Below are 13500 nucleotides of genomic sequence, written 5' to 3'. Positions count from 1 at the left end.
TGCTCAGCAATCACCAGTGTTAACCTCTGCTCCCATACAGTAAGACGGTCACTGTCAGGGACAGAATTTCCACCATGTAAGACTTTTCCCCAGAGCATGGTTTCCCTCCGTGTGATATTAGGCCCAGTCAACTTAATTAAAGGTGAGCGTTCAATTTTCACTTCTGTATCCTATTACAGGATTTCTTAACCCCAGAGTTGGGGGGGGGGGGGGTGTAACTGTGCGGCAGCCCCAGACCTATGCTTCAATCCCCCCACAGGCCTTGCTTCTAGAGATCCTCGCTACACAAGCGCAGCAGGTTGCAAAATGGCTTTTAGGCCCGTGGAGATGAGTGTCGCACAGCTGTCTCAAAGAACATAGGAATAATCTTAGTCAGATCATCCACTCTTAACATCTGCTGGATCTCAGCTGAACAGATGTTGACATTGGTCTATAATATGGTAGATTTGCTGTTTGAAACCCACCTAAAATCTTTTCAAACTTGAGGAGCTTCATAAAGACACGTCTATCCGCAGTGAGAACAGGCTCCGCCCCCCGTTGTGTTTTTTTTTTAATTAACTGTTTTTATTGTATTTTCAAACAGGTGTACAGAAATTGTGTTTATACATACATTTTCCAAAAACAACAAAGGCAACCCAGACGGAATGCAAAGGATTGTATATTAAAACATCAGTATACAAAGGATCAAGTCTAAACGTCTATGGCATGGAATCAGTAGGAAAAATATTATGTATCGCCACATCAATTTAAACATAGCTAGTCGTCACAGTCATTTTTGTATTTTAACAAAGAATAAACATTGCTAAGTTTCCTCTTCACAAACTAAACAAAATAATATCGTTATTTATTTAAGATTGATTGTGAGCTATGACTTCCTCTATTCTCAATATCTGCAAGAAAGTCTTGTTTACCTATGAAGGTACTGGGGCATATCTATCAAGCGCCGTATGGAGTTTGAGGGCCCGTGTTTCTTGCGAGCCTTTAGACTCACCAGAAACACACCTGCTCTGAGGTAGCGGACAAACACCGCCTAAAATCAACCCGATCCAATACGATCGGGTTGATTGACACCCCCTTCCGGAAATCTGCAGGAGGCGCTGGTGCAATGATAAATGCTGACAGTGTATGCTGTCGGCATTTATCGATGTGCAGTGGACATGATCCGCAATATCGGATCATGTCCGCTCGCACGTTAATAAATAGGCCTCATAGTGTATTTTTTTTTCTAAAGATAAAACATGATCTACCTCTCTAAACCACATTGAAAAATCTGGGGTTTGATTTTTCTTCTAAAACCTAAGTATGAAGCGTTTAGTACAATTAAGCATACATTCAAATATTTTTTTCCGGTATATGCAGGAAATATGGGGAGCATTATTTAATAAAACTATAGTGGGAGATGGTGTAACCGATATCCCTAGTGTTATGTTGATGCATTTAGCTATTTCTTTCCAGTAGGTTTGTAGGAGACAACAAGACCACCAGATGTGGGATAGGGTGCCTATTCCTCCACAATGTCTCCAGCACAAGGAGAAAGAATTAAGGAAGATACTATGAAGACAGTGTGGGGTTAAATACCATCTAGATAGCAGCTGAGCTGTTTTATGTTTTTATTTAACTTTTGAAAACAGGGAGACATTAGATCTGAAATTGTTTTGTTTCTTTCTTTTTTTTTTTAAGTAACGCAACCGATATTGCTTGTTATATTTTGTTACTCACTATCAAAAGATATTAAAATTCTAATTTCACTTTATAAGAAGGACCAAGTGCTGCCTGAACACAAAACCACACATGAACATTACACTGCATATCCTTGAAGCATTTTGCAATCGGAGAAAAATAAAAATGCTGCTAACCTCTTCACATCTAATTGCATAATAAAAAAAGGAACATACATAAAAACAGCATAGGCTAAAGAGGAAAGGAATCTAATCTGCCTGCGAGGTGAAAAGCACTCAAATAGGTTAACCCTGTACATTATTATCTGTCACGTTACTCATGAAAAGCTCCTGTACGGTATAATCTGAACTAGATCAGTGTATTGTAAAAATATCTCTCTGGCTCAGGACCTTCCCTTCTGGGTCACATGTGCAAAACATTCAGATACACGACATGGCTCTATAAATAAAACATCAACTTGCAGTGGTTAATTCTATCAAACCTTTACGCCAGGAATGGCCAACTGGCCCATGAGTTACATCTGCACTAGTCTTTGTGGCCCCCGGAAAAACAAACATAGAAGCAGACAGAGACCATGTATGGAACTAGTTCTGTGCCACTGGACCTTCTTAGGAAATCTATGATTTGTGTGTGGCCCTTAGAGTGAAAGTCAATCCTAGTATTTACCATTGAAACAAATAAAGGGGACTTTATAAGATACTTTATAATAAAGGGGAATTATAAGCTACTTCATGTAGAAAGCTCCTTTATTTGTTTCACTCAATCGCCGTTTTTAGCTGCTACAGCAGCCCACGGCAAAAAATTGTTTAGCTGCTAGGCGCCAAGACGGATTTACCGCACGGCTATTGGCTAAGAATTTTTTTTTAGCCGTGGGCTGCTGTAGCAGCTAAGAACGGCGATCGGTTGAAACAAATAAAGGAGCTTTCTACATGAAGTAGCTTATAATTCATGAATGAAAGTCCCCTTTATTTGTTTCAATAGTAAATACTAGCGTTTGTACAACACTAGCATTGAGTTTCACTTTAAGGGCTCCATGTACTAAGCCGTCAATTCATCCGTCATTGTAGACGCGGATAAACTCGCCGTTACTCGCCGCGGGCGAAATGGTGTCCGCTGTCGCTATGTACTAATATTCCCCCAATAAATAGACAAGTCTAGCCCGCCGCGAGCAGTTGCGGATTGTTGATAAATTTGACGCCTCGCTCGCCGCGACTAAGCTGATGGTACTTAACTTTCAGTTGAATTGTCTGGCCAATTATTAACACGTGACATGCAAGGTGTCACGAACATCATAGTAGTCGCGGGAATAGAATTTTGCTCCTATAAAAGTTCAACTTATCTAAACAACTTTATTATTGTTCAAAATTTTTTGAAGAGTGATAACAGAGCGTTATTTTTGTAATATTTATTTACAATTTGGATATGGCTTCATCTGGATCTGATAATATATAAATATTAATATAAAAATAATTATAAAGATTGACAACTAACAATACAAATTTAAATAGATTACTCTTTAATTACAGTCGACAAATTGGGCGCAATTTATGTACATGGAAATGAGAGACAAATTAGACGCCAGTTATGCTGTAAGTACAATGCTGATATTACTGCCTTTTATATATGTCTAGACTGGCGTCTAGATTGACTTTCCTATTGTTTTGTACCTTGCCCGCCACCTAAAAGGTGGCGAGGCAAAAATAGCGAGGTGGGAGCGGAAATTGTAGCGAGCGGACAAATAGATTTTTTAGTACATTCGTTTTTTGGCGAGTTGGTGGTCAAATGTGTCTAATTACAGTGAAAAATGGAGCGGTAGCGAGGTTTGGCGGATAAGTACGCTCGCAATTTTAAAGATGCGAGTTTTAACATAATTGACGGCTTTGTACATATCAGTTTGCGAGTTTTGACGCGAGATTTGTTGCGGGTAGCTCGCTGACTGCTTAGTACATGGAGCCCTTAGGCTTCTAAAATACTCATCAGCAGCCCTTGTGATTTAGGAATTTGCTGTAACCCTTGAAAGATGTGACGGATCATATTCTTATTAGTTATAACAGTGTTTGTTTGCCCCATCACATGTAAAAGCACTAAAGACCAAAAGGTGTTATCCACTCACTGACCATTAGTTTACAGAAGTATCTCAGTTATGCAGGATGGATATAAAAGCACTAAAGACCATACGGTGTTATCCACTCGCTGACCCTTACTTTACAGAAGTACGTCAGTTATGCAGGATGGATATAAAAGCACTAAAGACCATACAGTGTTATCCACTCGCTGACCCTTACTTTACAGAAGTACGTCAGTTATGCAGGATGGATATAAAAGCACTAAAGACCATACGGTGTTATCCACTCGCTGACCCTTACTTTACAGAAGTACGTCAGTTATGCAGGATGGATATAAAAGCACTAAAGACCATACGGTGTTATCCACTCGCTGACCCTTACTTTACAGAAGTACGTCAGTTATGCAGGATGGATATAAAAGCACTAAAGACCATACGGTGTTATCCACTCGCTGACCCTTACTTTACAGAAGTACGTCAGTTATGCAGGATGGATATAAAAGCACTAAAGACCATACGGTGTTATCCACTCGCTGACCCTTACTTTACAGAAGTATGTCAGTTATGCAGGATGGATATAAAAGCACTAAAGACCATACGGTGTTATCCACTCGCTGACCCTTACTTTACAGAAGTACGTCAGTTATGCAGGATGGATATAAAAGCACTAAAGACCATACGGTGTTATCCACTCGCTGACCCTTACTTTACAGAAGTACGTCAGTTATGCAGGATGGATATAAAAGCACTAAAGACCATACGGTGTTATCCACTCGCTGACCCTTACTTTACAGAAGTACGTCATTTATGCAGGATGGATATAAAAGCACTAAAGACCATACGGTGTTATCCACTCGCTGACCCTTACTTTACAGAAGTACGTCAGTTATGCAGGATGGATAGAAAGGCTATGGCATTCTTGGAAAGCTCAATAAACACATTTTTCTGCACAGGACTTGATGCCAAAACACACTGCTGTCAACTGGAACCTTCCCAAAACTGACATTTGCTCTGCCTTTTTTTTTTATACTTAAAGGGACATGAAACCCAAATTTTCTTCTCACGATACAGAGAGAATACAATCTTAAACAACTTTCCAATTTACTTCTATTATTTAATTTGTTTTCTTCTCTTGTTAGCCTTTGCTAAAAGGTTTCTCTAGGTAAGCTCAGGAGCAGCAAATAACCTAGGTTCTAGCTGCTGATTGGTGACTGCATATATTTACTGATTGTGATTGGCTCACCCATGTGTTCAGTTACAAACCATTAGTGCAAAGCTGCTCCTTCAACAAATGATACCAAGGGAATGAAACAGATTAGATAATAGAAGTAAATTAGAAAGTTGTTTAAAAAAGTATTCTCTCTCTCTCAATCATGAAAGATTTTTTTTGTGTTTCATGTCCCTTTAAGAATTACATAAGCAATTAAGTCTCCACATTTTTTGTGATTTTGTAGAGTTGTTTGGTACGAGCACCAAAGAGGGAGCGTTACAATTGGCTAAAGTGTGATCCGTTATTTTACACCGATTGTGAGGAACGGCGGAATGTATAAGACAATGAAAGGGTGATTGATATATTTTAGCGTTTACAATGATTTTAATCAATGAAAGTTCCCTTCATTTTCTTTTGTATTACAAATATTGTTGAGCATAGAGCTTAAAGGGACACTAAACCCAAATTGTTTCTTTCATGATTCAGATAGAGCAGCGATTTTAAGCAACTTTCTAATTTACTCTTATTATTAATTTGTATTTGTTCTCTTACTATCTTTATTTGAAAAGAACAAATCTACTTAGGACCCGGCCCATTTTTGGTTCAGCACCTGGGTAGCGCTTGCTGATTGATGGCAAAATGTAGTCACCAATCAGCAAGTGCTATCGAGGGTGTGGCCTGGCTTCTAAGCTTAGACTCCTGCTTTTTAAAATAATGATAGCAAGAGAACACTCACTAGCAGAAAGAAGAAACAGCTGCTCACATGCAAATGGTTATACCAACTACTGCAGGGTGCACGTGTATGATGGCAGGGATCAAGAATCTAGCTCCAATTTGTCTCTCACAGCAAATCATTTCCACTACATTCAAGAAGGGGCTAAAGTCAGGCACGTGACTGGGCACAGGATGCGGATTTCAAATGGTGTGAAACGCATTATCTATCAAGCCAATGAAAACCATGAAACAGATGTTTGACTGATAAAGGATAAATTGTTTAGTGGCAGAGAAGGACTATTCCCATATTTATTTCAGTGAAGAGGGCTCTAACTACTCAAGGAAAAGCTTTTTATACAAAACTATAGTATTAATATGTAAGACCATAACCAAACCAACAGAATTACACCGGCGTTAGGATGTGCCTGTGACAGACAGGTTAGGGGTCAGCACAGAGATTGGCACCTTAAGCTGGAAGCAAATAGAAAATGAAAAAGGGATATTAGACAGACAATACGGATAAAATAATGATGTATTTCCAACAACGATCAGCCTTAGAATAACACGTAGATGTATTTACAGTTATATTAGTTGTCTTAATATTGAGGCTATAAGTGTAAAGGTTTAGTTTATATAAATTAATTGGAGCTGCCATTTGTGAACTTCATTTTTCTGTTTATTTCTCTCTCCCGGGCAGATAAAAAAAAAAATCCTATGTTCCAATCAGTCTTATTAGCAAGTCTCTGTCACTGCCTGCTTTATCTCTCATGTTGAGGAGACTTAAAGGGCCATGATACCCACATTTTTTCTTTTATGATTTAGAAAGAGAATGCAATTTTAAACATCTTTCTAATGTTTAATTCTCTTGACATTCTTTGCTGAAAAGCATATCTAGATATGCTCAGTAGCTGCTGATTGGTTGCTGCACATAGAAGCCTCATGTGATTGGCTTACCCATGTGCATTGCTTTTTCTTCAAATAAGGATATCTAAAAAATGAAGCAAAATAAATAATAGAAGTAAATTGTAAAGTTGTTTAAATGTCTATTCTCTATCTGAATCATGAAAGAAAGATTTTGCGTTTAGTGGCCCTTTAAGAACAAACAGAAAACTTAAGTTCCAACATGGCAGACCCCATTACTTATAGAAAGTCAGGGGAATTTAGAAAACCTACAATTGTCAGAGTTAAATGGGACAAAATAATGAAAGTATATTGCACTGCTTGACTACAGATAAACATTTTATGTTACAAAATAAAATACTGATAACTGCACCTTTAAGCACAGCAGAAACAAAAGCTACCCAATGCATACAGGGTTCCATCCAACACAATGTGCACGTGGCTTGTAAAGATTACATAACCTAGGATTCTTCTGTGAGATCCCCAAACCCTATGGTCACATTATTGTATTTGCTAACACCTTGCCCAGACCTGTCTCGCTGCCAGATGGACAAGCCGCACATTACAACAGCAATTGGTAGCCAAGGGATACGTTTTCCTCCTCTGGAATTCAAATCATTTTAGAGAGCAGCTACTGAATATTTAAAGGGACAGTTTACCCCACCCCCCTTTATTGTAGTAAAGGGACACAAACTTTTTTCCCTTATACGATTCAGATAGAACATACGATTTTAAACAAATTTCTAATTTACTTCCATTATCAAAATGACTTTGTTTTCACATTACCCTTTTTTGAAAAGCAGGAAGGCAAGTTCTGGAGAGTTCACGTGCCTGCAGTACTATATTGCAGCAGTTTTGCAAACACTAGCAAGAGCACTAGATGTCTAAAGCATTACATGACAGGAAATAGTGCTGCCATATGCACACTACCTTTCTAGATATCACTTCAACAAAGAACAACAAGAGAACTAATCAAATTTGATAATAAAAAGTTATTCTCTATCAGAATCATGAAAGAAACATTTTGGATTTCATGTCCCTTTAATTTTTTTTTTTTAAATAAATCATGTAACTTTATTTTGGCATTTAAAATAGCAGATTTTGCCGGCGTTATCCCTACCTTTACTGAAAGTTTCCATACCCAAGTATTGGCTAAAAAGAAGGAAAAAAAAATCAATCCTAGGAGGTAGGCAAGTTAAAGGGACACTGAACCCAATTTTTTTCTTTTTTTCGTGATTCAGATAGAGCAGCAATTTTAAGCAACTTTCTAATTTACTCCCATGATCAATTTTTCTTCATTCACTTGCTATCTTTATTTGAAAAAGAAGGCATCTAAGCTTCTTTTTTTGGTTTAGGACTCTGGACAGCACTTTTTTATTGGTGGATTAATTTATCCACCAATCAGCAAGAATAACCCAGGTTATTCACCAAAAATGTGCCGGCATCTAAACTTACATTCTTGCATTTCAAATAAAGATACCAGGAGAATGAAGAACATTTGATAATAGGAGTAAATTAGAAAGTTGCTTAAAATTGCATGCTCTATCTGAATCACGAAAGAAAAAATTTGGGTTCAGTATCCCTTTAAGTAATAAAATTGGGATTTGGGTTTACAAACAGAGATAAGGTAAGGAAGCATGTGTGTGTGTGATAACATAAGGAGATATGATTTCCCTACATGCTCAAACTCATTTTGATGGTTTTGGTGTCAAAGAACAAAACCAGCTATTTCATATACAAAAGTAAACCCAAAGAATCAATTTTTCATATTTCATACCTAGCAGCTGTTATAGCAAGTATTGGAAACGCTCTGAGGGAAAACTATTTTACAATATACTGCTCCTTTAACAATTAGGAAATGGGGCTTAGAGTTGGCACTGCACAAAAAGTCAGGGTTTAGGTAAAGAGCTAAAGATTATTCAGACAGAACAAGGAGATTAAACATACATCAGGTTGATAATATTTACAGAAGAGATTTTTTAAAACCAAACCCTCAGTTGCACAATAGTATTTTAATTAAATGTGCTACTAGTCATTTCATACAAAAACAAATCAGAAGAATGGATATCCTGTAACTTGCCTGACAAGGGGGGGTCTCTAGTCCAATACATTTACACATCTCCCTACATACTGACACATACATATAAAGTGGCCATGCCACATTTTGTCAGAGTCACGTAGACAGGGTCTTATATTGTAATCCAACCCTCTCATTTAGTAGAGGGAACAGACTTCACTTGTTCACTGTGGGAGTAATAAATATCTCCTGCTTCATCCAGATGTGCATCTGACAGGATACAATGATTATACTGCAGGGTACAGATTCCTACTTTACCGGACAGTTTACGCAACGGCATTCATTAGTACAAAATAGGTTATAGTAAGCGTGAAGGTACTAGTAGCATTTTGTGCACAGACAACCCCAGGCTAAATCTAACTCATCACACTGTGCACGAGCTGGGACATATAGCCTTGCACACTGCCTTGTAGAGTGAATAATAATAATAATAATAATAATAATAATAATAATAATAATAATAATAATAATAATAATAATGTAATTAGGAATCACTGTAATCCAACGGTTTTCATTGAATTGTAACAGACCAGGACTGACTTGGCAATCACTGCGTCTGTGGCAGCTACTTTGGTATTGATTTACAAATAAACAAAAAGTTATTTACTAATAAAAAAAACGAACTTCAATGCAGACCAGAAAGAATAAGCACTCCTTTTACTGTGTACAAATAAGATATATCAAATAGACATATTCATAACGTAAAGTATCATGCGACACAAGTTATAGCCACAACAATTAGACAACTAAGATGCAACTTAAAAATAAAAAAGCAGATTACTATAGTTACGCCTGTAAAAGCTACAGATTAAATTAAGCAAAAATTAGTCTTTTTTTTTTTTATAAGAATAATGGACTCATTGGTTTATATGATGATCACAAATTCTACATTAAAAAGATGTCCAAAGTGAAAGAGCTTTTTCCCTGTGAATCAGAGTAAAAGCAAAGAGAACGGAAGCAGATTTTAGAGACAGGAGAGAAGGTTAGAGATGGAATGTGCTGCCACGTATATGTGTATATATTCTCCCCTCCCCCCAAATAACACCCAGTGCACCCTACAGACATTGCTACCGTCTCTGGGATCACGTCAGCCCCAATAGCTTCCCCATAAGATCCTGGCACACTCTGCACAACTGCAGCGAGGTCACGTGGGGAAGTAAAGAGACAACCAGAAGTTTCCAGTAAGGCCAAAATATGAAGATACTGGTCAAGGGCTAGAGGTAGTTAAATGTGACAGGCAGAGGAAGGATACCTCACATATGGCAAAGAGAAGGTAGAACCGCCCTGTAGCAGAAAGTGGCAAAATCTTTCAGGTAGTAGCTGTGAAGCTGACAGACAGCGTACTAGCCCGGTACCATCTGTGTATCAGAGCGATGGCATTTACAGCGGTCTATAGCCCAGATCACCGGCATCTGAATTTACACAGCACAAATTGCTGAAACAGATAATAAGCGATTCCAAATATTGCTGTCTTTATGTTTTCCCATGCCCAATAACAAACACTTTTTATCTCCCAATTACTAACAAAGCATAATGCCCATCCCAGCCTGCCACCTCTCCAATAATGCCAAATGGAGGATTTCCTTTAGCATTAGACTGAGTGCCCCAACTACTCAATGATGCCGATCCCAAAATACCGATGTGCTCCTTCACAAATATAGCACAAACTAATGAAGGTAATATGTGCTCCTATATAGATCAATCTAAGGGCCGTGCCTTGTGTCCTGTCCCCCCTAATATTGGAACCGGATTTACAATAAACAAAAATAATTAACAATGCTTGCTCTAATGTGGCCCCTACACAACACTGACACCAAAGCAATGGACCCTGCACAATAACCCAAACCCTCAATACAACACTGATGTGCCCCATAGAAATAGATACCTACCAATAACTCAGAGCTGTGCCCCCCCAGATATAAATACATGATAAACTCCAAGATAAGAACAGACCCAGTCCGGCACAATTACGACAGTGATAAAAGGAGCTTTATTAGTGATAGACAAGTTTAAAATACAAAAGACACATCAAATAGCAAACTATTTGATGTGTCTTTTGTATTTTAAACTTGTCTATCACTAATAAAGCTCCTTTTATCACTGTCGTAATTGTGCCGTACTGGGTCTGTTCTTATCTTGGAGTTTATCGTTCATTGAGGAACCCATAGGGCACACTCGATGGTGAAGCCAGCAGGTAACTCGGTCCTTACTATATAAGGGATGTGGATTGCTGCAAGCTGAGGAGAAGGAGACACTCGAGGTACAAATATGTCTGCACAGAGAGGAGTCGGCGTGAATGGAACAAGACCCGCAGTGAGTGAAATAAATAAATCAATATTTATATCTGTTGATTATACTAGCAAGTGCCACTATGATTGATCTGAGTCTAAATAAGGAGATTTGTACTAGACTATAAAATATAAATTACAGTTGTTGTAGAAGAGACGCTGATATGCTATATGAACTGTGTACCGCGTTCCAGTAATCTCAGAGTTCTGCCGCTTATGTGTATCAGCATCTGGTGTGTGTGTGTGTGTGATACTTTGGAATAAATACATGATACCCACCCCCTAACAATAACTCAGTGCTGTGCCCAACCAGATATAAATACGATACCCACCCCCTAACAATAACTCAGTACTGTGCCCTCATGGATATAAGTACATGATACCCACCCCCTAACAATAACCCAGTGCTGTGCCCCCCCCCCCCCAAGATATAAATACATGATACCCACCCCTTAACAATAACTCAGTGCTATGCCCCCCCCAGATAAAAATACATGATACCCACCCCCTAACAATAACTCAGTGCTATGCCCCCCCAGATAAAAATACATGATACCCACCCCCTAACAATAACTCAGTGATCTGCCCCCCCCCCAGATAAAAATATGATACCCACCCCCTAATAATAACTCAGTGATCTGCCCCCCCAGATAAAAATACATGATACCCACCCCCTAAAAATAACTCAGTGCTGTGCCCCCCCCAGATATAAATACATGATACCCACCCCCTAACAATAACTCAGTGATCTGCCCCCCCAGATAAAAATACATGATACCCACCCCCTAACAATAACTCAGTTATGTGCTCCCCCCGATATAAATACATGATACCCACCCCCTAACAATAACAGTGATGTGCCCCCAGATATAAATACATGATACCCACCCAATATGATACCCACCCCCTAACAGCAGTGATGCCCCCAGATATAAATACTTAATACCCCCTAATACCAGTGCTGTGCCCCCCAGATATTAATACATTATACCCACCCCCTAACAATAACTAAGTGCTGTGCCCCCCCAGAAATACATGATAGCCACCCCCTAACAATAACTCAGTGCTGTGCCCCCCCAGATATAAATACATAATACCCACCCCATAATAACAGTGATGTCCCCCCAGATATAAATACATGATACCCACCCCCTAACAGTGATGTGCCCCCCGATATAAAAACATGATACCCACCCCCTAACAATAACTCAGTGCTGTGCCCCCCCCCCGATATAAATACATGATAGCCACCCCCTAACAATAATAGTGATGTGCCCCCCCAGATATAAATACATGATAGCCACCCCCTAACAATAATAGCGATGTGCCCCCCCAGATATTAATACATGATAGCCACCCCCTAACAAGAACAGTGATGTGCCCCCCCAGATATAAATACATGATAGCCACCCCCTAACAATAACAGTGATGTCCCCCCCAGATATAAATACATGATAGCCACCCCCTAACAAGAACAGTGATGTCCCCCCCAGATATAAATAGATGACAGCCACCCCCTAACAATAACAGTGATGTGCCCCCCCCAGATATAAATACAAGATACCCACCCCCTAACAATAACAGTGATGTGCCCCCCCCCCCCCGATATAAATACAACTTAATACTAACCCATGTCACTAACTGTCTTTCTCACATCTCATCTTGGATGTCCTCTCACTACCTTAAGCTAAATCTCTCCAAAACTGAACTCCTTATTTTTCCCCCTTCTTCCAATGTCTCCACCCCCAAAATTTCTATAACTGTTGATAATTCCATCATTACTCCTACCCAGCACGCCCGATGTCTTGGGGTCACACTTGACTCAGATCTTTCCTTCACTCCTCACATTCAGTCCTTGGCTAAAGCCTGCCGCTTCCACCTTAAAAACATCGCTAAAATTAGACACTTCCTTACACAAGACACAACCAAGATTTTAATCCACTCTCTCATCCTTTCCCGCCTCGACTACTGCAACTCAGTCCTCTCTGGTCTACCTAGCTGCTGCATAGCTCCTTTACAATCCATTATGAATGCCTCTGCCAGGCTCATCTTCCTTACTCGTCGCTCTTCATCTGCAGCCCCTCTCTGCCAATCCCTTCACCGGCTTCTTCTTGCCTCTAGGATTAAACATAAAATCCTCACCCTGACATACAAAGCTCTTAACTGCACTGCTCCCCCCTATATTTCAGAATTTGTCTCTAGATACTCTCCCTCCCGTCCCCTTCGATCAGCTCAGGATCTCCTCCTCTCTTGTTACTTCCTCACATTCCCGTTTACAGGACTTCTACAGACTGGCCCCCATCTTGTGGAATTCCCTGCCTCGCTCCATAAGACTCTCCCCTAGTTTTAACAGCTTCAAGCACTCCCTAAAAACTCTACTATTCAGGGATGCTTACAACCAACACTAACTTTTCCTAACTCCATTGCTTTCCCCTTGAACCCCTTAGATTGTAAGCCTATGGGCCCAGCTGTTTACAGATCGCTTCATAAGAGCCGACTACAACAGTGAAACTCTCGGCACGGCCCTCTACCCACTTGATCCCTGCAAAAGCTATCCTGTACACCG

The 13500-nt window shown here is 39.5% G+C and overlaps 1 protein-coding gene across 6 annotated transcripts in view; it reads right to left on the bottom strand.

Moving 5' to 3' along the window:
- Nucleotides 1-13500, bottom strand: part of P4HA1 (prolyl 4-hydroxylase subunit alpha 1) — a 64082-nt gene that overhangs the window by 48168 nt on the left and 2414 nt on the right. The window contains exon 2 of one of the 6 annotated variants that reach the window (XM_053691901.1): nucleotides 12723-12813. The exons of the other annotated variants lie outside the window; for them this stretch is intronic. The gene's annotated coding sequence lies outside the window, so the exon portion shown is untranslated. The remainder of the gene's footprint in view (nucleotides 1-12722; nucleotides 12814-13500) is intronic. 6 annotated transcript variants of the gene reach the window in all.

Source organism: Bombina bombina, chromosome 9, assembly GCF_027579735.1.
Source record: "Bombina bombina isolate aBomBom1 chromosome 9, aBomBom1.pri, whole genome shotgun sequence".
Taxonomy (NCBI): Eukaryota; Metazoa; Chordata; class Amphibia; order Anura; family Bombinatoridae; genus Bombina; species Bombina bombina.
This window is presented reverse-complemented; position numbering and strand designations above follow the sequence as displayed.